We start from the raw sequence: 25,780 nt of genomic DNA on the forward strand, positions 1-25,780 counted from the left end.
CTTAGACTGCCTCGTAAAGCGCTTTGAGCATGTTTAGTTGATATTGCGCTGATAAAAAAACAACAAGTATTCTAGTCCCTTCACAGAAAAGTCTCCAGTCAAAGCTTCGATCTATACAAGGACGGACAAAAACAGAACTATGGAGGACCAAACCAGTATCTTCCAAACACCAGCACCATTAGCAAGTTAACGATTACATTCCCAACTGACAGCGATCGAGCGGGTGGTTGGATGGGAGCATCACCCTTGAATCATATACCTATGATGTTCGCATGGGTGTACGATCCGATAGTGATGTCGTTTCTTCTTCTCTTTACTAGCCTATCCTGCTTCTTTGGTTTGTGATTGTATTTTTGACAGGGGATATTTTTTTTTTTCTGTAAATCTTCTGCCTGTTTGTTCTTGGTTATTTATAATTTAGCTTATGATATCTTTAGGTTATGATTTTGATTTACATTTGTACTATTTTTGTTAGATTGCTTGTTTTTTTTGTTTCAGCGGTCTCTCATATAACCTCAATTGTGTTGGAAGAGACCTAAAGCAACAAACAAAAAAAAAACAGCGATCGACCGATGACGACGTGGAGGAAGACCTAGATCTGTCCTCAGTCTTCATGACTGATCTTCGTTTTCTTCCACATCATTCGTCGATCGCTGTAGGTTGGGAGCGTAACTGTTAACTCACTATTGTGGAGGACATACCACCACACCACTCCTTGTCAAAGACGACTTGGAAGTCCAAACCAGGCTCATACTCATACTAAAGTTCCAAGGAAAGGGATTCACTCTGAAGCTTGCAAGATTGAATACACTAATCCTTGACAATTGCATAAATTTATGTCCTTGTTTTTGTTTTGAGAGGTTTGTAAGATGACAGGCTTAGATAAACAGGAGAACAGAAGTAGATGATGAAATATAATTGTCATAAAATACACTGTACAAAGCCCCCCTCCCAACTCTTTAGAAACACTTATCTAGATTAGAGAACATGATCTATACAGAACCAAAATGTTGCAATCCAAATAAATATCACCAGTCCACCTGCGTGTTTACGACAGTGAATGGGTAGTGGGTCTGTTAGATCTGGCGAAAAGTACTTTGCGATAGACTGGCGTCCAATCCAAAGGTAGAAATATAAAAGAAAAAAAAGGAAGGGAGAGGAAGAAAGAAACAAAACAAACCCTTCCATACTTTTGGTCCAGCATGTCACAGACACAAAGTATTAACAATCGCGTTTCCTTTCACTCCTTACGAATCCTATTATGAAATTCCATTAAGATCATCAATTAATGTCAGGAATACCTCAAATGAAGCCTTAGACCAATTTCTTTCCATAAAACATTGATTTTAAGAACAAAACGATGGTGATAAGAAAAATAAAACGTTTCCTATAATAGCAAGGGAAATAGCATCTTAATAGTCTTCAACAAAAGTACAAACAATTTTATATTTAAAATTCAAGATTTAAAATTTACATTATATATCTAAATTAAATCCCAACATATCAAGACGTAAAATAGTGGTGTAAAAATTGATATGTATGTTTGGAAACAAATTGCATTATAAATTTTCTTAAAAGAATCACAGCGAGCTGTCCTATACATACGGGTTAAGAACAATGATATAATACACATTAGACCATAGGGATCGTGAAACAGGATGGACAAGTATTGAAGGACGCAACAATATTTAAATTGTGATAATCTGTAGTAAAACGGATATATGAGAAAATGTTATGACTGTGGAGATATAAACTATTGATATTTCTTCTTCTTATGGTGTTCTTCAGATTAATAATTTTCTTCCCAAATCAAAGAAGATGAAGTAGTAGAAGAATGCGACGAAGAAGGAGGAGGAGGAGGAGATGGTGGTGGAGCGGGAGGCGAATAGGAGGAGGAGAAGAACAAGAAGAAGAAGAAGCTTGGAAATATTAAAAAGAAAAATATAACATGTTTGTTTTCAGTCTTATCGTTGTAAACTTTGGACATAACATAACATAACATAATATGGCATAGGGCGAAATATGATAAAATCCATTGAAAGCCCTTAATATTAATTGTAATGCTAGAAATCTGTTGATTGAAAGATTACAATAATGATACACGTGGTAAAGATAGTATATCAACTTGAATATATGTGTGATGGACAAACATATATCTTTAACCGTGATATGCAAAGCACACACACATACGCACACGCGCGCTCATACATCCATACATATAGAAGATAACTAAAATAAGGTACCAATGCATAATATTAAAATATTTACATACAAGATTGAAAGCCACGTCAACAGCAGAGCAAACAATTATTATTCGTCATATATAAATCTCTCATCATATAATTCCCTGTCTACTAACACATTGAAATAATCCATTCTTAGTTTCAAATTTCAAATTGTTCCATTTCTGGACAATACGAATATCGAACCAATTTTGTCTTATGTTTGTTTTGCATCTAGTGACAAAAATCTTAAACTTTTACCCTCTAGTAAAAGTAATATGAAGAAAAAATTAATTAATAAATTAATTTCATTTCTTTCATCAATCTCTTTGTAAAGCTGTTCAAAGAGTCTGAGAACCTGCCAGTGTCAGTACAAGCTGTGAGCATCCCGTTTATGGAAGAGGTGACCTTAAGAGTTGTGGGCGAAATCGAAAAGGGGCTTCAGAAAATAGAACAAGCATAACCTGCACCGTTTCTCAAGCTACAAGGAATCATTGCTTTATGATGCATGCAGTGCCAGTCTTCTCGTGACTTTAAAATCACCACTGTGGAATTCTCGGTGTGTCTCTCACTAATTTATGATCGAAGTTAGAATAATGCAATTCGTTGTTTAATTTTTTTAAAATTTTTTTTTTAGTTTGTATGTTTAACATCTCAATTGGAAAATCACTCCACTCACAAACAAACGTACCGGATCATTCAAAAAGTCACTTCCAACAATTTGGTGTAATATTTTACTGTCCTGTAGACATGACAGAAGCTGGTGTAACTTTCAGTCTATAGGCTCCGAAACACTACTATTATACCTAGCCTACCTTTATGAGTTTTTATTTGACATGCTTCTTATAAATAGTCTATATGTGACGCTTGATTTTTTAAATTTTTTGACACAATTATGATGTAAAAATAACATATAAAGGATAAAATGAGAAGAAATGTGAAAAACATGCCCCATTCCCGATGTGATGTAAATGTTGCTCATTATTCATCTTAACTACGCACTACCACATTATCTCATTCATCTGTGGTGTTTCATTCATCCTGTTTTGTTGATAAAGGGGAAACCCGGCACATTCATTTGATCTGTTTTTGTAATAAAATTGAAGCTTACGTTCAATTTCACATTATTATTCATTCCAGATGTGAAACTGATTGATAGTCTAAATAATTACTTTTTGCAAAACATTCCTCTTCATTATGTTAGAATATATTACTTACTTTCATGATTTGCACGTTGATAATGGAAGTTTTATTCTACAGATAATAGAAAAGACTAAGCATTGAAATGGCTCGTGAGGTGACGGGATCTAAGCCACGTCTTTATTCATCTCGACAGTTAGATTTTCTAGCTCGTCTTTTTTTTATATATGCACATTTATTAATATAACATTGATATTCAGTCTATATTTTGAGATCCACATTGTTTTTGTTTTTTTCCCCATATATTATATATATGTATGGCTGTCTCTATTCTCATCCCCCCCCCCCCCCCCCCCCCCCCCCGGCCGATTGGATTACCGAAAAAAACGTCGCCGGCTTTTTGCGATTTGGATTTGATTGATTTTTTTTTTTAATTGTGTGCTGTGCAACTTGTGACAAGAAACTTAACAAATTACTGCAATACCACCTTTGGATTAAACATACAACAATTGTGGACTACTATTATGAAGACTAGCATCCTAGTCACTTCGTATATATATATATATATATATATATATATATATATATATATATATATATATATATATATATATATATATATATATATATATATATATACCTATCAAATATCTACAATTTCAACTCTGTGCATGTCATTTCTCCTTTCCCCTATTCCTCCCCTCCCCTTCCTGCCCTCTCTCTCTCTCTCTCTCTCTCTCTCTCTCTCTCTCTCTCTCTCTCTCTCTCTCTCTCTTCTCTCTATCTATCTATCTATCTATCTATCTATCTATCTATCTATCTATCTATCTATCTATCTATCTATCTATCTATCTTCTATCTATCCATCTCACTCGCATCTCTCTGAACTTTATTTTCTATTTTACAAAATCCTAAAATCAAATATTCTACTTTTATGAAAAAGCATTTTGTATTATTTTTTGATTTATTATTCTAAGAAATGAACAATTTTACTCACGTTACTCTCTTCTTCATCTTATTATAATATATTTGGCAAATTGGATTTTTGTAACACTAAGGCTCCAAAACCACTGGACCAATCGTCACGAAATTTTGCATGGTGTTTACAATTTAAATGAAGATGGTTTGCGTGTATTATATGAGATTGATTAGACATCGTGATGATTTTATCGAAATCAGACAACACCGTTTTTAAACAAGTGGGTTGTGTGACAATCATCCTATTAGAGAGTATGCTAATGAAGTGGGAGTACTTGCATTGAATCGATACCAGTTAGTAATTTTCCCTATCATTTTGAATACAATAAATTTCTTAAAATTTATATATACCTTTTCCCGGTCTTAGCATTGGGAAATAATTCTACTCTAAGTCAAAGTATCCAGTCCTCAGCAACGGTCCACCATTCTTTTGACATTGTCAAATCTGTTCTGTCATTAATCAATCCATCACAGCTACCTGTCATTACAGCTGATCAACCAGTATATGATATAGCAAAACAAATTCAGTGGTTGATGCCTTCGAAGTATGGTGAAGACAAATTTATTATGATGATGGGCGGCCTCCATATTGAAATGTGTATCTTGAAAATACTTGGAACATGGTTGAAGGGAAGCGGCAGGGTAAATACTTTAGTTGCAGCTGAAGTTGCATCTCAGGGGAAAGCTGAGTCATTTCTAGCTGGAAGTCATGTCAAGCGTTGTCGCTGTGTTCACCAGGTCACACTTTGTGTCATTTATCACCTAATGCTCCAATCCTGGAAATGAAGAAGAATCCTTGGCGTCATGGCTCTCCAGACGGCGAAAGGAATTGGTACAGTGGGACTATTGGTACCAAGCCATGTGTCTCATGGCCCTTCTTTTGACTTTTGTGCGAAGCACACGATCTGCTAATTTACTTTGGTTCAGACAGTCAATACGTCAAATATGTCCCTGGTTATTTGATTTGGACGGGACAAATTATGTACGTTGGGTTCCTGTGTTCCTTCGTTCTCTTGGTGTTCTTGAAACTGCCATTTTCAAAGAATTCATGGTTGTTGGACAATTTGAATCTACAAAAAAAGACAGAGCAATTTCCTGCATGTCTGATGATCATGAGCAAAATAAAAAACTTATCAAGTCAGATGGTGGAGCTATATGTATTTTTGATAAAGAATATGCTCTACTAAACTGGATGGTTGCAGGTCCCGAAATTGCATCTCTGACAAAAAGTTGTCAGAGAAATCTTGACATCACCAAGGTAATGGAAACTAAATGTCACAGCGAGGACACTCCTGCAAATAAGAGAGGCTTCACAAAATGTTAAAGATTTTATTGGACAAATGGAGACATTTGGAAACCCATTTGAGGAAGAAGAGGATAGACTAATAACATTACACTCTCGTCAAGTAATGTCAGGGATGCATACACAATTGGAAAGCAAAGCTTTCAGACTAATTATAAACAAAGGTTGAATACAAGTGAAGCCACAATCCACGACCCTATATAAAAATAATCTTCCCATCTTCCATGCAAGTTCCTCAAAGAAATCATCAAAACAGAAAGAGCAAATTGCGTGTCTAAAGCAGAATTGTCATTTGTTCTCAAGACTTTCTTGCCAGAATAGAGAGGGAAATTTGGAAGAGTTTTTTAAACATGAAAACCACCCTTACTCACCTTCCCTGTCAGAATTCGGATAGCATACAATCTGCAACCAGAAACAAGAGGGTGTCTCTACAGAGGAGTTTGATGTGAAGGACTTAACATCGATTCCTAGAAAACAGTGGTTGTCATTTTTTAAAAAATGAGAACAACAAAGTACAACTATTTTGATTCTTATCCTCAAAGTTATCGTGAGAACATTTCCACATCTATTACAGACGTAGAACATTCATTGCAATCGCTGTACCCTTGTACTCAAGAAGAGGCTGACACCAGAATGGCACTTCATTTGAAAAATGGAAGCGAAAGTCATTTCAATTCTGGGGTTACACGAACAGTTGACTCAGATGTGGTTATCATTCTATCACAGTTTGCTGCATTGGGAATGGAAAAGGTGTATGTCAACTATGGTACAGAAAAACATAAATAAATAAATTAAAAAAAAAAAATTATTTATTTTAGAATGATATAGTTTGCTTTGTGTTTTTTAATTATATATATATATATATATATATATATATATATATATATATATATATATATATATATATATATATATATATATATATATATATATATACTTTTTAAAATTAATTTATCACTCTCCTCTATTTTAAATATAACTTTGAAACGCACCCTTCCACTCCCGTTCTCCCACTTTCATTCTCTGTCTCTATCTTTGTGTCTGTCTCTCTCTCTATTAATTTTTTTTCAATATCTTAACAGCGGAGGTAGGGGACCACTAATAACTATTGCTGTCTAGTATTCTTCAATTCCCCCCCCCCCCCCTTCCACCAACCTTATTCTTGAAATATATATATAGTTTTTCATCTCTCTTTCTCTCTCTTCCATTGCACACAGACACACACACACACACACACACACACACACACACTTACAAATTTTCGCCTATATTATTATGACAATCTAATGTATTCTACGTTTACTTGATAAAGGCCAAGGGCCGAAACGTCGTTTGTTTTGTGTTCATTCAGGAGTCAGATTTACTCTATCTTTATCTCCAATAAAGACAGTAACATGGAAAGGGATAACATCTCTGGGGGATAGAAGACATTATGGGAGGTCAGAAGACCCCACTCCATCCGTCTCCTTCCAAGAAAAAAAATCAAGGCCAAGCCCTCATAAAACAACTCAATCCATTGCAAAATCAAGTTCATATCGACAGGACAAATGATAAAGGGGAAGAGAAGAGAAAACGTAAGTGTTGAGTCCATCACTTCTGAGAGGTATTTTGTATCACGAGTTAAATTTAATGGTTTTACAGCGCTTGCACCACATTAACTGTCTCCTTGCCAGTTATTTTCAGAATTTTACCCGAAACTTCGTACTCACCCAACACAAAAATACATTTTTCAAACAGAATAGTAACGAGTATATTCTATATTTTGTTCAGAAAAATGAGCTCTGCAACACAGTGTTGAGTTTTTATGGCTATAAAACTAACAAAATGAAATCGGAATAAGAAAAAATGACTGCATCATAACGAATGTGACGATTTTCCTTTGGTTGGTATGGAGAAAGTTGTCATCTTAGCACCAGTAAAAAGAAAGAAAATGGGATAGTAAAAAAGTTCTAGAATTACAATTAAAGCACCCAAGAAAAGGTAAGAAGAAGGTGAATTGGTTCAAATGTGGAAACCGATGTAGATTCCAAGAGCACACCAAGAGGAACAGATTCAAATGCTTACACGTGTATAGTATTAGTATGTAAACAAAACAATATAGTACATAACAGATGAATACAAGACAACAATACCATCACCCAAAACTATACATTTGACTGTTTCCTTCCCAGCAAGGTATCCGGCCAGGGCCAGGACAAAACCAAGTAATCTCATCCCATAGAAGGCGCAGTTAAGTGTCTCCCTGCACACTATGGGAGGTCAGGAACCCCATCCAGATTCTTAAAAAACACCCAAAGAGAAAAGCTGAAATAGAGATAACAGAAGTGGATACAGAAGTTTATATCAAGAGAAATCTATCCAGAGATCTTGGTCTGAGATCACATGAGCCCATCAAGAAAATGGGCATCAAGAGTGACCTCAAGCTACCCCACCCCCAAATTCACTTCACTAAATAAATAAGAAAAAACCCACGTGAGGCTATGTTGTCTCGTGGTACGAAACTCGCTTTTGAATTGGAGGGTCCTGTGTTCAAGCCTCGCTCTGCGCATAGTTGAGTCCTTGGTAAAGGCTCTTTACTCACATTCACCGTACTCTGATGTAAAATGAGTACCTGGGCCATTAACAACGTCTGTCAGAAAAATTGTAATATCGCCAACAGGTTTTTTGTTTTGTTTTAAATTGTTTGTTCTTAAGGGTTTACGGCACTTGAGGTCTTATCAGCACCAGTAAAAAAGAAGAAAATGAACCCCCCAGCCTACTATGGGAGGTCAGGAACCCCACTCAGGGATAGAAGACACAGTACCCCCCAGCCCACTATGGGAGGTCAGGAACCCCACTCAGGGATAGAAGACACAGTACCCCCTGCCCACTACGGGAAGTCAGGAACCCCACCCAGAGGAGTCATGTTTTGTTTGTTTTTAAGGATTTTACAGCGCTTGCAACACATTAAGGTTATATCAGCGTGAAAAGTTCTACAATTACAATTAAAGCACCCAAGAAAAGGTAAGACAAAATGAAATTTGTTCATATAGGAAACAGATGTAGATTCCAAGAGCACACTTTCAAAGTACTTAGTTCGAGATCACCTAAAAATCTCATCCAGACACAAGCATAGGTCCCAACTAAGAGGAATACACTCAAAATGTTTACAAATCATATACAATATATAAACAGTTCATAATACAGTACATAACAGAGAAATGATTTACAAGGAAAAAAATATCTCCCAAAACTGTGTATAAACATTTGACTGTTCCCCTCTCAGCAAGGCCATCTGGCCAGGGCCAGGACAAAAGCAAATAATCTCATTCCAAGACAAAGACAGAAAGCAAGTTGTAAAACATATATAAGGGGTTAGAAGACGCAGCAAGTACCTCCCTGCCCACTATGGGAGATCAGGAATCCCACCCAGGGCGTCATGTTTCGTTAGGTGTTGCTGTAAGTCAGGGCCCAGTATAAAGCGCTTTGGTCAAGTTTTGTGGATATTGTGCTCTATAAAAGCTCAAGTTCAAAAAACAAAAGAAAGAAAAATAAACAAAACAAAAACGAAAACTATGATTAAATTATTTTATTCATTGTAAACTTTTCCACAAGGCATCCACAGATCTGTCAGAAAAAGCCACTGAAATAAAAAACAACAAAGATTGATTGGGAATATTGATACAAACATGACATAAACTTGGTAAGCAAAAATAAAACATCACTTTTTGAACTCAAAACATTTTAAAATACAAAGTCTGGAAATTGCTTTTAATTTAATTTTTTCTCAATACATTGATAACCCAGATATAAAATTGACCACCTGGGAACAAATATTCTTTGGGATTTTTCTAACATTCAGGGATTCGTCGTTTAAAGTTAAATAAGATTACCAAATATCAAATTGGTTATGCCTTAAAGTCATACTGAACTTGTGGTGTAGACGTAAAAATACATCGACAGATTTTCTATTTTTGGTTGAATATATATGGGTTATCAGCTATTTGTACTTATTTACAGGTATTATAACCCGTCCCTTAACAGCAACACTTTTTTTTACATTTTTACAAATTTATATCTAAAATCATTATGTTTCTTTAAGTTCTTATGATCCAATCCCCATTATGATGTCACTTGATATGACATATTTGATCACTCGTTCCAGACAAAATCAGCAACTCTCGAAGTAGATATGAAATATAGGTCATTTCCAGACATACGTCTTAATGAGCTGGAGTTTATTTTTTAAAATCTAATCTTTTCTTTGGAAGAATAAAAGTGACAATGATGAAGCCCTGCAACTAATTTGTCGTGCAAGAAAAAAATGTTTTCCTGCCCAGATGAAATCATAACCAGGTTTGTAATGCTATCATTGTGGTATGTATATGAAATACAATTAATGTTTGATATGTAGTATGTCAATAATCTAGAAAAGACAAACATTTCATTGTTTTGTATAATATTTAAGCTTTTACAGCGCTTGCAACACTTTTAGGTCATTTTAGCACCATTAAAATGAAGAACAGATAGTAATTTTTAAAAATAGATTTACAATTAAAGCACCCGAGAAAAGGTAAGACAAATGGAACTGATTATACGAAGGAAATGAAGAAAATTAAAACTGCAAACTACAAAATGCTCTAGTGGAGATCACATTAGAATCCCATCCAGACACAAGCACAAGATGAATACATTCTAAACAAAAACAGGTAGCAGCTCATAATGGAAAGATGATTCACACGGAAAAATAATATGATCTCCCAAAATTAATATTGTCATTTGACTGTTTCCCTCTCAGCCAAGGACTCCCATCTACGGGCATAACCAAAGGGCCCCAAGGCACATGAAGATAAAGTGACCCTCATCTTAGATACACGGGATGATGGTTTCTGATCTATAATGAGCAGTTTTAATAATTATGTATCATTATACAATAAAAACAAAATGATATCCGTTTTGTGCCCAGATCCGGGGGTCTGGCATCAAAAAGTATAACAATCTTGTGGAAAATTTTCTGCAAAAGTAATTTAATAACCTTCATATTCCTCCCTCTTATCAAGATTGTAGCATTTTGTGTCACCATAGAGATTTTACGGCTTTAGCTTAAGGGATTAGTTTTAAAGCATTACAAGTTGCGAATCAAAATTTTATCGCTGATAAGTGTGGAGATATTCAGACAATTTCATGGAATAATTTTGAGAACTATTTGACACAGTATTCCAAACCCCTAGAAAAATGACATACTGAGAAATTAGCAAAATGCACAACTTACACCCTTTTCGATCGACATACAGAGCTTGACAACAGTACAATGTTTGCTACATCATATAAAAAAATCCTAGCTAACTAATGAATTCAAAGATGATTGTTTATATACAAAATATGAAGCTGATTAAAAGTAATTTAAATCGCCAGTCATCCTATATCATAAATCCAAGAGTGTGTGAAGGCTGTGGAGAGAAAAAAATAATCAGGAAGTTGGCGGCTATTACAGCATACTGATCAATATGAATTTTGATTAGAAATCGAGTCATAAATTATTTGCATGCATACCTGAAATTACTGAAAAAGAAAGACTTCATATACATAAATGGGACCACAAGTTTTGAATGGCTACTTTTCACCCTTTTTAAATGTTTTGAGATTGTAAATAAAAGAGACAAAAATTATACTACAATCTTTTCTTTTACAACTCAGGTCTGTGACATCCATTAGCTATAGGATTTGACATCCTATAGGTATTTGCTAACATTGCCCAACCTAGACTATAAACATGTGGAGCTTATATATAGCGCAATAGCACTAAACGTGCTCAAAGCGCTTTTTAAGGGGTCCCTAGACAATGGCAACATTTAACATTTTGGATGAGATGCCTGTTGTGATACATTTTGTTGGACAGAGAATGTTAAAGCCAGTACTCATTTTACACCCGAATACGATAAGATGTGAGTAAAGAGCCACTACCATGGACTCAACTATATGCTGCTCAGTGTGGAACTCGAATCCAGGACCTTCTGATCCGAAGCTGATTATCACAACATTAATCCACATAGCACCATATACCCATCTCCCAGGAAAACCTCCGCTTGCACATGGCAAGGAGGTGCAACTACAAAATTTAACCAAGTTCAGTGAATCTTGAGGCAAACCTGATACACGACTTCTTTAGCAGAGCTGCCTAGATTCACTTGTACAAGGTCAATTTGTGCCATTATTGGCAAACTTGAAAATGGCTGTTGTACGCTTCACACAAATGTAAAACTAAAAGTAAAACATTCCTCATCAATTGGAAAAGTAAAATGCTTAACACTGAGACAAACATGAAATTAAAGATATAGAATAAAATGCACATAAATATATTATATTACAAATGCTTAATTTGAAATGATGTTCTCGTTGAAATGTTTAACGTATAAATATACCATTGCACGTTGGGTAGCATTGTTACCATCTTTGTTTTCAATTATCACAGTGAGTCTCAAACGTATGAAGTATACAACTCCTAAAACTGAACTTTATGACAGTTTCCGTGCTGGAAATCATTGACACATAGGGAATATAAGTCAAAACAAGGGGTCACCTAAAATCATCCAAGGTAAACGTAACAAGATTTTTTTAATGATTCGTTTAAGTAATTGATATTAGGTTGACTACCTACCAATTTGTGTTTATGTGCATCTTGAAACATCAAAGTAATTTAGTTCACCTGTCCAGCTGAGGAATAATCAAAGTTAGTGATTGTCAAAACATACTAATCCAAAATATGAATTTTGAATAGAAATTAAGTTGTGTAAATTATTTACATACATGAAAACATTAAAAAGGAAAGATGTCATAATAAATGGGACAATATCAATTAATCATACAGATAAAACAAATCTATGAAACAGTTGAATTCCTCCTTACCATCAACCATTAGAGGACGACAAATAGAGCTTGACAACGGTACAACGATGATTGCTACAATAAAGAATTAAGACCCAAGTCAAAACAAGGGGGTCACCTAAAAATATCCTAGCTAAACTAATGGATTCAAAGATGATTCAGATTAAATACACGATATTAAGAAGCTGATCACTTACCAATGTGCATTTATGTGCATCTTAAATCATCAAAGTAATTTAATTCACCAGACACCCTTTCTCATAAATTCAAGAGTGTGTGAAGGCCGTGGAGAAAAAAAAGCATTCGGGAAGCTGGCGGTTGTTACAGCATACTGATCCATATGAATTATGATTAGAAATCAAGTCATATAAATTATAAATACATGCTTATACTGAAAAAGAAAGATATCGTATACATATATAGGACAACACCCAATTATCTACAGATAAATCTATGAAACAGTTGAATGCCTCCTTACCATCAACCATTAAAGGGCGACAGAGCATGACATCCTTATGACCATAATTGCTACAATAAAGGAGATAGACACACATTTTAGGCTACTACATGGTTTATCAATTGCAGTTTAAGTTCAACCATAATGACTTACTTAAGCCATTAAGCTCTACATGGATCTTTGGCGTCAACAATGTTACAAAACTCTTTCCTGGGCCATCCTCTCCAGCTCTCATGTGGTGCCATGTCCCTTGATTTCCTCCAGTTGAACAGCTATTTCTTGGCCGTCCCCTACTTTCCTTTGTCAGTTCCACCTCAATTCCTGTTTATTATTAAAATACATAACATGTACAGCTTTGTGTAGTTTCAGACAATTTCATAAAATAAATTCTGAGAACTATTTGACAGTATCCTATACCCCTAGAAAATGACAAATTGAGAAAATAGCAAAATAACTTTCCGTTTTTCACACTTTTCCTGTACCCTTTTCGATAATGTTTTCCGTTTAATATTTAGAGAAAAATGCACTTCAATAATATTATTTCTAAGATAATAGAATGTTTTTATCAATATCTTAAGAACTATGTGTTGAAGGGTTTTCCTATTGATTAGACCCAAAGTGACGCTTAAAACTGCTATAAATCACGCTTAATAGTTAACATCTTTCTCCAAATTCAATATATACTTACCAAATTTGTTCTATTTGAGGTTAATTGAAAATGTTAGATACGGCTGTGGAACAAAAACGTAGAGATTAGCATTCGTCATAATTAAGGTTTACAGAAAATTACAAAATTCATTTCCTTTTTTTAAAATCCAGTCAAAAATTTTTAATTAGAAAGCAAAGTGATGATGGCTGGTGACATGTTTAGAATTATACAAGATAACATACAAAATATTGAAGCACTGACTGAATTGATTTCCATGGTCAAAATCTTAAAAGCCGTAATGCAATTAATTCACTCAACACAATATAATTATCATTAGAAAAGGGTATAAATAAACTTAAAATGTTAAAATACATACCAAGTGACTGTCCAATATCGATGGCAAAACCAGTTTTGAATGTCTACTTTTCACCCAATTTGTTTTTATGTTCATCTTGAAACATCAAAGTAATTTAGTTCACCTGACCAGCTGAGGAATAATAATCAAAGTTAGTGATTGTCTCAACAAACTAATCCATAATATAAATTTTGAATAGAAATTAAGCCATTTAAATTATTTACATACATGAAAATATTGCATGCGTTATATGGGACAATATCAATTAATCATACAGATAAAACAAATCTATGAAACAGTTGAATTCCTCCTTACCATCAACCATTAGAGGACGACAAACAGAGCTTGACAACGGTACAACGATGATTGCTACAATAAAGAATTAAGACCCAAGCAAAACAAGGGGGTCACCTAAAAATATCCTAGCTAAACTAATGGATTCAAAGATGATTCAGATTAAATACACGATATTAAGAAGCTGATCACTTACCAATGTGCATTTATGTGCATCTTAAATCATCAAAGTAATTTAATTCACCAGACACCCTTTCTCATAAATTCAAGAGTGTGTGAAGGCCGTGGAGAAAAAAAAGCATTCGGGAAGCTGGCGGTTGTTACAGCATACTGATCCATATGAATTATGATTAGAAATCAAGTCATATAAATTATAAATACATGCTCATGCTGAAAAAGAAAGGTATCGTATACATATACAGGACAACACCCAATTATCTACAGATAAATCTATGAAACAGTTGAATGCCTCCTTGCCATCAACCATTAAAGGGCGACAGAGCATGACATCCTTATGACCATAATTGCAACAATAAAGGAGATAGACACACATTTTAGGCTACTACATGGATTATCAATTGCAGTTTAAGTTCAACCATAATGACTTACTTAAGCCATTAAGCTGTACATGGATCTTTGGCGTCAACAATTTTACAAAAATCTTTCCTGGGCCATCCTCTCCAGCTCTCCATGTGGTGCCATGTCCCTTGATTTCCTCCAGTTGAACAGCTAGTTCTTGGCCGTCCCGTACTTTCCTTTGTCGGTTCCACCTCAATTCCTGTTTATTTTTAAAATACATAATAAAATGTACAGCTTTGTGTATTTTCAGACAATTTCATAAAATAAATTCTGAGAACTATTTGACAGTATCCTATACCCCTAGAAAAATGACAAATTGAGAAAATAGCAAAATAACTTTCCGTTTTTCACACTTTTCCTGTACCTTTTCGATAATGTTCTCCGTTTAATATTTAGAATAAAATGCACTTCAATAATATTATTTCTAAGATAATAGAATGTTTTTATCAATATATTAAGAACTATGTGTTGAAGGGTTTTCCTAATGATTAGACCCAAAGTGACGCTTAAAACTGCTATAAATAACGTTTAATAGTTAACATCTTTCTCCAATTCAATATATACTTACCAAATTTGTTCTATTTAAGGTTAATTGAAAATGTTAGATACGGCTGTGGAACAAAACGTAGAGATTAGCAATCGTCACAATTAAGGTTTACAGAAAATTACAAAATTCATTTCCTTTTTTTAAAATCCACAGTCAAAAATTTTTAATTAGAAAGCAAAGTGATGATGGCTGGTGACATGTTTAGAATTATACAAGATACCATACAAAATATTGAAGCATTGACTGAATTGATTTCCATGGTCAAAATCTTGAAAGCGTAATGCAATTCACTCAACACAACAATATAATTATCATTAGAAAAGGGTATAAATAAACTTAAAATGTTAAAATACATACCAAGTGACTGTCCAATATCGATGGCAAAACCAGTTTTGAATGGCTACTTTTCACCCAATTTGTTTTTATGTTCATCTTGAAACATCAAAGTAATTTAGTTCACTGATCAGCTGAGGAATAATAATCAAAGTTAGTGATTGTCTCAACAAACTAATCCATAATATAAATTTTGAATAGAAATTAAGCCATTTAAATTATTTACACACATGAAAATATTGCATACGTATATGGGACAAATATCAATTAATCATACAGATAAAACAAATCTATGAAACAGTTGAATTCCTCCTTACCATCAACCATTAAAGGACGACAAACAGAGCTTGACAACAACACGTCGCTGATGGCTTCAATAAAAAAAATCAAGACATAAGTCAAAACAAGGGGTCACCTAAAAAAATCCTTCTAACTTATGGATTTAATGATGATTCAGTTTAAATACACGATATTAAGAACCTGATCACTTACCAATATGTGCATTTATGTGCATCTTAAAACATCAAAGTAATTTAATTCACCTGACATCCTTTATCATAAATTCAAGAGTGTGTGAAGGCTGTGGAGAAAAAAAATCAGGGTTATGTTTGTTTTTAAGGGTTTTACGGCGCTTGCAATACATTAAGGTCATATCAGCACCAGTAAAAAGGAAGAAAATGGGATAGTAAGTTAAAGAATAACAATTTAAGCACCCTGGAAAAAGTAAGACGGAGAATCGATTCAAATAGGAAAGCATTAGAGTCCGAGAGCACACTTTAGAGTACTTGAGATCACCTAAAAGTCTCATCCAGACACAAGCACAGGTCCCCACAAAGAGGGATACACTCAAATTTTTGCAAATTATTATAAATAGAAAAAAAAATAATACAATCAATGCATAACAGAGAGGTGATTTATAAGGCAAAAAAAAACTCCATCTCCCAAAATACACATTTGACTGTTTCCCCTCCCAGCTAGGGTATCTGGTCAGGGCCAGGACAAAACCAAGTAATCTCATTCCAAGACAAAGACAAAGCATGTTGGAACACATATAGGGGAATAGGAGACACAATGAGTGCCTCCCTGCCCACTATGGGAGTGGGGATTCAAAGATGATTCAATCTAAATGCAAGATATTAAGAAGCTGATCACTTACCAATATGTGCATATATACGTGCATCTTAAAACATCAAAGTAATTCAATTCACCAGACATCCTTTATCATAATTTCAAGAGTGTGAAGCTGTGGAGAAAAAGAAATAAAACAGGAAGTTGGCGGTTGTTACAGCATACTGATCCATATGAGTAAAAATCAAGTCATAAATTATTTACATATATGAAAATATTGAAAAAGACTTCATTTAAATATATGGGATAACATCCATTAACTACAGATAAAACAAATCTATAAGACAGTTGACATACAAATCTTGACATCCGCACGACCATGTTAGCTACAATAAAGGAGATGACACATCTTAGGCTAATACATGGATGGTCAATTGCAGTTAAGTACAATTAATCACTTAAGCCCTTAAGTTCTAGGTGGGGCAGAGGCGTCAACAACTTCTCCAATCAACTCTTTCCTGGGCCATCTGTGTCGTTCCATGTCCCTCAATTTCCTCCAGTTGAAACGCTATTTCTTGGTCGTCCCCTTCTCTTTGTTAGTTGATTCCATGTCAAAACCTGTTTATTCCCTTTTAAAAATTTACCAAATTGTTAAGCTTTGTGTTCTTTTCTCCTTGAATCTTTCAAACCGTGTATTCTGCCTGAAGCCGATTAAAGATTCAGGACTTCCACACACGATATGGCTGTGGATAATAAGACAAAAATTCAATCACATTGTAGATCCGAGACAGAGGAGAAATTCCATATACAGGCACCACTTCAACGACGTTTGGAAAATATATCGAGTTGCTCACCGGAGTTTAAAGTTAAACTGGACTGGTAGGATTAACATTATTAAATAGTAATACTGAAAACGTGTTTTAGTGGCTTGATTGCTGGAGGTCAATTTGTTTCTAAACTAATTCAAGGTGAGCAACTATTTTACTTTAATAAGTCATTGAAGTGGCATCTGTATGGAATTTTTTCCCTCAATATGTGATTTGGTTTTCAAAACATTACATCGGAATTATAACGATTCAGGAAAGTACTAAAAATGACAAACGTACAGATCAGCATGGTGACAACAAAATTATACAAAATATACAAAATGCTTGATTTCCATGGTGCGTCTCTAAAATGAGATAATTTAAAATTGAATTCACCAATACCATTTTTATTGATTAATTAACCGCTAATAAAAAAAGATGGTAAATCGTATTATAGTCTAATTAAATTGTTCTCATCAACTTACCAAGTAGCTGCTCCACGTTATTGATGAAATCTCACTGATTTGAATGATTGGATTCCATCCTTTAAAATGTCTGAAATAAGCGATTTAAAGCAAAACATGAATTCGTTACACTATTTTAAAAATTAATCTTTTCAGCTGGTCAGGTCTGTGACCCCTTTAATTTGGGAGCCGAGATCCTGTTTTATATCCCGCCAGCAAACGGTCCCGTGCCACTTCAGCGTTACCAGTCCGCTCCGTATCAACCTTTAAGGAAAACACCCACATTAACGTGGCGAGGAGGTGCGGCTACGGGTTTCCACCATGTCCCAGTGATGTTCTTAACCCTCGCCTTACCACCTACAGCAAAATCGTCACATTTGTTAGGACACAATACATTTTTCTTATTCAGATTTATTTTGTACGGAACAAACATTGAAGAATGATCTTTGTTTAATTAATATGAACAAAGTTTTGTAGAGAGTTTGAGTCTAAAAAATCTATTTTTCTGCTGGGTTAGCCTGCCATTCTGGGAAAATACTGAAAATTATGAGTAAGGAGAGGGTCAAACCTGAAACATGGCTACTTTAGCAGACTACCCGGATTCGATGAAGGCATCATTTGGCGCCAAATGATGCCAAGATCGAACCACTCCCTCCATCCCACCCAATGTGCACCCGAACAGAATGTAAAATTTTACAATTTTATCAACTAGAAATTTCTAACAATTCTGAGCCAAACAGATTAAAGATAATATAAAATGCACTTACTTACTTACTCATATTGATTTGAAATGACTTGATGTCAATTTAAATGCATAACGCTTATTTGCACATTGGGCGACTGATACCATCTTCGCTTTTGATTATCAACTGAATCACAAAAAATGTAAGAGTAGTCTATCACTATCACGCATACAACCTCTGAAGCTGGAATTGCTGAAAAGCAATTATTCTCTTGTCGGTTGTATCACATCTGGGGAACATAAATCAATGCTGTCCGCCTACAGAGTAGACCTAGAAAGAAGACGAAACCAAAAGAACCCCATAGAAACCTCTAAATTCGTGCACCACAGAAGGGGGGGGGGAGGGGGGGGGGTAAACGGAAGCATTTACCTAGCATATAGGTTCGAAATATATGCATTCACGTAGCGCAGTTCAACATGCTACAAGTGGTCGCCGCCACCGATGTAGCTGTTGGTGATTCAGATTATGATAAACAATTGCGGAGATGGTAACGTTTTACCTGAAAAAAAAAGATCCTGAAAAAAAGAATAATCCTCGAATGGTCTTGATCCTCCTTGAATCCATCTTGGCGTCCGTCGTTGTGAAATACAAGAACAAATGCTACACCATGAAATATTTAAGTCGCACATGGTAATTTATTGTGTGGCTGCGACTGATCTGGCGTGCATAACTGGTGATTATTTTATTCAAACGCTTAAACATTTATATGTTAAGGGATAACGGAGTCAAATGGCGGTGTCGTAGCTACATTAATTTCTACTTTCTGTTGATTTTAATGGGCATGATCTATATTCCCTTTCCATGTGCTCGAGGGCATTGGTCACATTGCAAAGCGTGCTCAAAATGACCCACAAAGTGAAAAGTTTTCACAGCTTTCACGTCACGATTGGCCATTGTGTTCAGCTTGACACATGGGTATGTTTATAACTTTCATAAACAAAGCAGCTTGTTTACATTTGTTAAGAAATATCCAATCGTTGGACTTCAACAAATCATGTGATTGATGACTTGGTTGGACGAAAACATGAATATAGATCGATCCCATTCATAAACGGCGAGATGGATACCAGACAGGTCCTTGATAAAACAAAAAAAAAAAAAAACGGTTTCAAGCTGGAGCAAGAAAAGACAAAGTAAGTGCTTTGAACTTGCAAGCAGCAGATGAGCAGAGAGACAGTCATTTCGCCTATATTATTATGACAATCTAATGTATTCTACGTTTACTTGATAAAGGCCAAGGGCCGAAACGTCGTTTGTTTTGTGTTCATTCATGAGTCAGATTTACTCTATCTTTATCTCCAATAAAGACAGTAACATGGAAAGGGATAACATCTCTGGGGGATAGAAGACATTATGGGAGGTCAGAAGACCCCACTCCATCCGTCTCCTTCCAAGAAAAAAAATCAAGGCCAAGCCCTCATAAAACAACTCAATCCATTGCAAAATCAAGTTCATATCGACAGGACAAATGATAAAGGGGAAGAGAAGAGAAAACGTAAGTGTTGAGTCCATCACTTCTGAGAGGTATTTTGTATCACGAGTTAAATTTAAGGGTTTTACAGCGCTTGCACCACATTAACTGTCTCCTTGCCAGTTATTTTCAGAATTTTACCCGAAACTTCGTACTCACCCAACACAAAAATACATTTTTCAAACAGAATAGTAACGAGTATATTCTATATTTTGTTCAGAAAAATGAGCTCTGCAACACAGTGTTGAGTTTTTATGGCTATAAAACTAACAAAATGAAATCGGAATAAGAAAAAATGACTGCATCGTAACGAATGTGACGATTTTCCTTTGGTTGGTATGGAGAAAGTTGTCATCTTAGCACCAGTAAAAAGAAAGAAAGTGGATAGTAAAAAAGTTCTAGAATTACAATTAAAGCACCCAAGAAAAGGTAAGAAGAAGGTGAATTGGTTCAAATGTGGAAACCGATGTAGATTCCAAGAGCACACCAAGAGGAACAGATTCAAATACTTACACGTGTATAGTATTAGTATGTAAACAAAATATAGTACATAACAGATGAATACAAGACAAAAATACCATCACCCAAAACTATACATTTGACTGTTTCCTTCCCAGCAAGGTATCCGGCCAGGGCCAGGACAAAACCAAGTAATCTCATCCCATAGAAGGCGCAGTTAAGTGTCTCCCTGCACACTATGGGAGGTCAGGAACCCCATCCAGATTTTTAAAAAACACCCAAAAAGAAAAGCTGAAATAGAGATAACAGAAGTGGATACAGAAGTTTATATCAAGAGAAATCTATCCAGAGATCTTGATCTGAGATCACATGAGCCCATCAAGAAAATGGGCATCAAGAGTGACCTCAAGCTACCCCACCCCCAAATTCACTTCACTAAATAAATAAGAAAAACCCACGTGAGGCTATGTTGTCTCGTGGTACGAAACTCACTTTTGAATTGGAGGGTCCTGTGTTCAAGCCTCGCTCTGCGCATAGTTGAGTCCTTGGTAAAGGCTCTTTACTCACATTCACCGTACTCTGATGTAAAATGAGTACCTGGGCCATTAACAACGTCTGTCAGAAAAATTGTAATATCGCCAACAGGTTTTTTTGTTTTGTTTTAAATTGTTTGTTCTTAAGGGTTTACGGCACTTGAGGTCTTATCAGCACCAGTAAAAAAGAAGAAAATGAACCCCCCAGCCTACTATGGGAGGTCAGGAACCCCACTCAGGGATAGAAGACAGTACCCCCAGCCCACTATGGGAGGTCAGGAACCCCACTCAGGGATCGAAGACACAGTACCCTCTGCCCACTACGGGAAGTCAGGAGCCCCACCCAGAGGAGTCATGTTTTGTTTGTTTTTAAGGATTTTACAGCGCTTGCAACACATTAAGGTTATATCAGCGTGAAAAGTTCTACAATTACAATTAAAGCACCCAAGAAAAGGTAAGACCAAATGAAATTTGTTCATATAGGAAACAGATGGAGATTCCAAGAGCACACTATCAAAGTACTTAGTTCGAGATCACATCCAGACACAAGCATAGGTCCCAACTAAGAGGAATACACTCAAAATGTTTACAAATCATATACAATATATAAACAGTTCATAATACAGTACATAACAGAGAAATGATTTACAAGGAAAAAAATATCTCCCAAAACTATGTATAAACATTTGACTGTTCCCCTCTCAGCAAGGCCATCTGGCCAGGGCCAGGACAAAAGCAAATAATCTCATTCCAAGACAAAGACAGAAAGCAAGTTGTAAAACATATATAAGGGGTTAGAAGACGCAGCAAGTACCTCCCTGCCCTCTATGGGAGATCAGGAATCCCACACAGGGCGTCATGTTTCGTTAGGTGTTGCTGTAAGTCAGGGGCCCAGTATAAAGCGCTTTGGTCAAGTTTTGTGGATATTGTGCTCTATAAAAGCTCAAGTTCAAAAAACAAAAGAAAGAAAAATAAACAAAACAAAAACGAAAACTATGATTAAATTATTTTATTCATTGTAAACTTTTCCACAAGGCATCCACAGATCTGTCAGAAAAAGTCACTGAAATAAAAAACAACAAAGATTGATTGGGAATATTGATACAAACATGACATAAACTTGGTAAGCAAAAATAAAACATCACTTTTTGAACTCGAAACATTTTAAAATACAAAGTCTGGAAATTGCTTTTAATTTAATTTTTTCTCAATACATTGATAACCTAGATATAAAATTGACCACCTGGGAACAAATATTCTTTGGGATTTTTCAAACATTCAGGGATTCGTCGTTTAAAGTTAAATAAGATTACCAAATATCAAATTGGTTATGCCTTAAAGTCTTACTGAACTTGTGGTGTAGACGTAAAAATACATCGACAGATTTTCTATTTTTGGTTGAATATATATGGGTTATCAGCTATTTGTACTTATTTACAGGTATAACCCGTCCCTTAACAGCAACACTTTTTTTACATTTTTACAAATTTATATCTAAAATCATTATGTTTCTTTAAGTACTTATGATCCAATCCCCATTATGATGTCACTTGATATGACATATTTGATCACTCGTTCCAGACAAAATCAGCAACTCTCGAAGTAGATATGAAATATAGATCATTTCCAGACATACGTCTTAATGAGCTGGAGTTTATTTTTTAAAATCTAATCTTTTCTTTGGAAGAATAAAAGTGACAATGATGAAGCCCTGCAACTAATTTGTCGTGCAAGAAAAAAATGTTTTCCTGCCCAGATGAAATCATAACCAGGTTTGTAATGCTATCATTGTGGTATGTATATGAAATACAATTAATGTTTGATATGTAGTATGTCAATAATCTAGAAAAGACAAACATTTCATTGTTTTGTATAATATTTAAGCTTTTACAGCGCTTGCAACACTTTTAGGTCATTTTAGCACCATTAAAATGAAGAACAGATAGTAATTTTTAAAAATAGATTTACAATTAAAGCACCCGAGAAAAGGTAAGACAAATGGAACTGATTATACGAAGGAAATGAAGAAAATTAAAACTGCAAACTACAAAATGCTCTAGTGGAGATCACATTAAAATCCCATCCAGACACAAGCACAAGATGAATACATTCTAAACAAAAACAGGTAGCAGCTCATAATGGAAAGATGATTCACACGGAAAAATAATATGATCTCCCAAAATTAATATTGTACATTTGACTGTTTCCCTCTCAGCCAAGGACTCCCATCTACGGGCATAACCAAAGGGCCCCAAGGAACATGAAGATAAAGTGACCCTCATCTTAGATACACGGGATGATGGTTTCTGATCTATAATGAGCAGTTTTAATAATTATGTATCATTATACAATAAAAACAAAATGATATCCGTTTTGTGCCCAGATCCGGGGGTCTGGCATCAAAAAGTATAACAATCTTGTGGAAAATTTTCTGCAAAAGTAATTTAATAACCTTCATATTTCTCCCTCTTATCAAGATTGTAGCATTTTGTGTCACCATAGAGATTTTACGACTTTAGCTTAAGGGATTAGTTTTAAAGCATTACAAGTTGCGAATCACAATTTTATCGCTGATAAGTGTGGAGATATTCAGACAATTTCATGGAATAATTTTGAGAACTATTTGACACAGTATTCCAAACCCCTAGAAAAATGACATACTGAGAAATTAGCAAAATGCTTTCCATTTTTCACTTTTCTTACAACTTACACCCTTTTCAATCGACATACAGAGCTTGACAACAGTACAATGTTTGCTACATCATATAAAAAAATCCTAGCTAACTAATGAATTCAAAGATGATTGTTTATATACAAAATATGAAGCTGATTAAAAGTAATTTAAATCACCAGTCATCCTATATCATAAATTCAAGAGTGTGTGAAGGCTGTGGAGAGAAAAAAATAATCAGGAAGTTGGCGGCTATTACAGCATACTGATCAATATGAATTTTGATTAGAAATCGAGTCATAAATTATTTGCATGCATACCTGAAATTACTGAAAAAGAAAGACTTCATATACATAAATGGGACCACAAGTTTTGAATGGCTACTTTTCACCCTTTTTCAATCTTTTCTTTTACAACAACTCAGGTCTGTGACATCCATTAGCTATAGGATTTGACATCCTATAGGTATTTGCTAACATTGCCCAACCTAGACTATAAACATGTGGAGCTTATATGCACTAAACGTGCTCAAAGCGCTTTTTAAGGGGTCCCTAGACAATGGCAACATTTAACATTTTGGATGAGATGCCTGTTGTGATACATTTTGTTGGACAGAGAATGTTAAAGCCAGTACTCATTTTACACCCGAATACGATAAGATGCGAGTAAATAGCCACTACCATGGACTCAACTATACGCTGCTCAGTGTGGAACTCGAATCCAGGACCTTCTGATCCAAAGCTGATTATCACAACATTAATCCGCATAGCACCATATCCCCATCTCCCAGGAAAACCTCCGCTTGCACATGGCAAGGAGGTGCAACTACAAAATTTAACCAAGTTCAGTGAATCTTGAGGCAAATCTGATAAACGACTTCTTTAGCAGAGCTGCCTAGATTCACTTGTCCAAGGTCAATTTGTGCCATTATTGGCAAACTTGAAAATGGCTGTTTTTTTTTGTTTGTTTGTTGCTTTAGGTCTCTTCCAACACAATTGAGGTTATATGAGAGACCGCTGAAACAAAAAAACAAGCAATCTAACAAAAATAGTACAAATGTAAATCAAAATCATAACCTAAAGATATCATAAGCTAAATTATAAATAACCAAGAACAAACAGGCAGAAGATTTACAGAAAAAAAAATATCCCCTGTCAAAAATACAGTCACAAACCAAAGAAGCAGGATAGGCTAGTAAAGAGAAGAAGAAACGACATCACTATCGGATCGTACACCCATGCAAACATCATAGGTATATGATTCAAGGGTGATGCTCCCATCCAACCACCCGCCAACCATAATGACTTACTTAAGCCATTAAGCTGTACATGGATCTTTGGCGTCAACAATGTTACAAAAATCTTTCCTGGGCCATCCTCTCCAGCTCTCATGTGGTGCCATGTCCCTTGATTTCCTCCAGTTGAACAGCTATTTCTTGGCCGTCTCCTACTTTCCTTTGTCAGTTCCACCTCAATTCCTGTTTATTTTTAAAATACATAATAACATGTACAGCTTTGTGCAGTTTCAGACAATTTCATAAAATAAATTCTGAGAACTATTTGACAGTATCCTATACCCCTAGAAAAATGACAAATTGAGAAAATAGCAAAATAACTTTCCGTTTTTCACACTTTTCCTGTACCCTTTTCGATAATGTTTTCCTTTTAATATTTAGAAAAAAATGCACTTCAATAATATTATTTCTAAGATAATAGAATGTTTTTATCAATATCTTAAGAACTATGTGTTGAAGGGTTTTCCTAATGATTAGACCCAAAGTGACGCTTAAAACTGCTATAAATCACGTTTAAGAGTTAACATCTTTCTCCAAATTCAATATATAC

The 25,780-nt window shown here is 35.1% G+C and overlaps 2 long non-coding RNA genes across 12 annotated transcripts in view; both read right to left on the reverse strand.

Annotated features, from left to right (window-relative positions):
- Positions 1-9,203: 9,203 nt before the first annotated feature.
- LOC144964588 (uncharacterized) lies at positions 9,204-18,498 on the reverse strand. Of its 3 annotated transcripts, XR_013643881.1 has the most exons (9): positions 18,081-18,498; positions 17,434-17,532; positions 16,878-16,964; positions 16,214-16,301; positions 13,990-14,100; positions 13,653-13,695; positions 13,118-13,285; positions 12,281-12,336; positions 9,204-9,265 (listed from the first exon to the last, which is right to left on the reverse strand). It is a non-coding gene; the product is annotated as an uncharacterized LOC144964588 (long non-coding RNA). The 3 variants fall into 3 exon arrangements; XR_013643882.1 differs by lacking the exon at positions 16,878-16,964; XR_013643883.1 differs by lacking the exons at positions 16,214-16,301; positions 16,878-16,964; positions 17,434-17,532; positions 18,081-18,498 and adding an exon at positions 14,459-14,645.
- A 3,763-nt stretch (positions 18,499-22,261) lies between these two features.
- The window catches only part of LOC144957809 (uncharacterized), a 28,319-nt gene continuing 24,800 nt past the window's right edge, over positions 22,262-25,780 (reverse strand). For all 9 annotated transcript variants that reach the window (XR_013642221.1, XR_013642217.1, XR_013642210.1 and 6 more), the window contains 2 exons: positions 25,246-25,413; positions 22,262-22,328 (listed from right to left, as the gene is read on the reverse strand). This is a non-coding gene — a long non-coding RNA (uncharacterized LOC144957809). The remainder of the gene's footprint in view (positions 22,329-25,245; positions 25,414-25,780) is intronic.

Source organism: Berghia stephanieae, chromosome 1 (genome assembly GCF_034508935.2).
Source record: "Berghia stephanieae isolate SIO BIC M18660-M18661 chromosome 1, UCSD_Bste_1.3, whole genome shotgun sequence".
In the NCBI taxonomy this organism is placed as follows: Eukaryota; Metazoa; Mollusca; class Gastropoda; order Nudibranchia; family Aeolidiidae; genus Berghia; species Berghia stephanieae.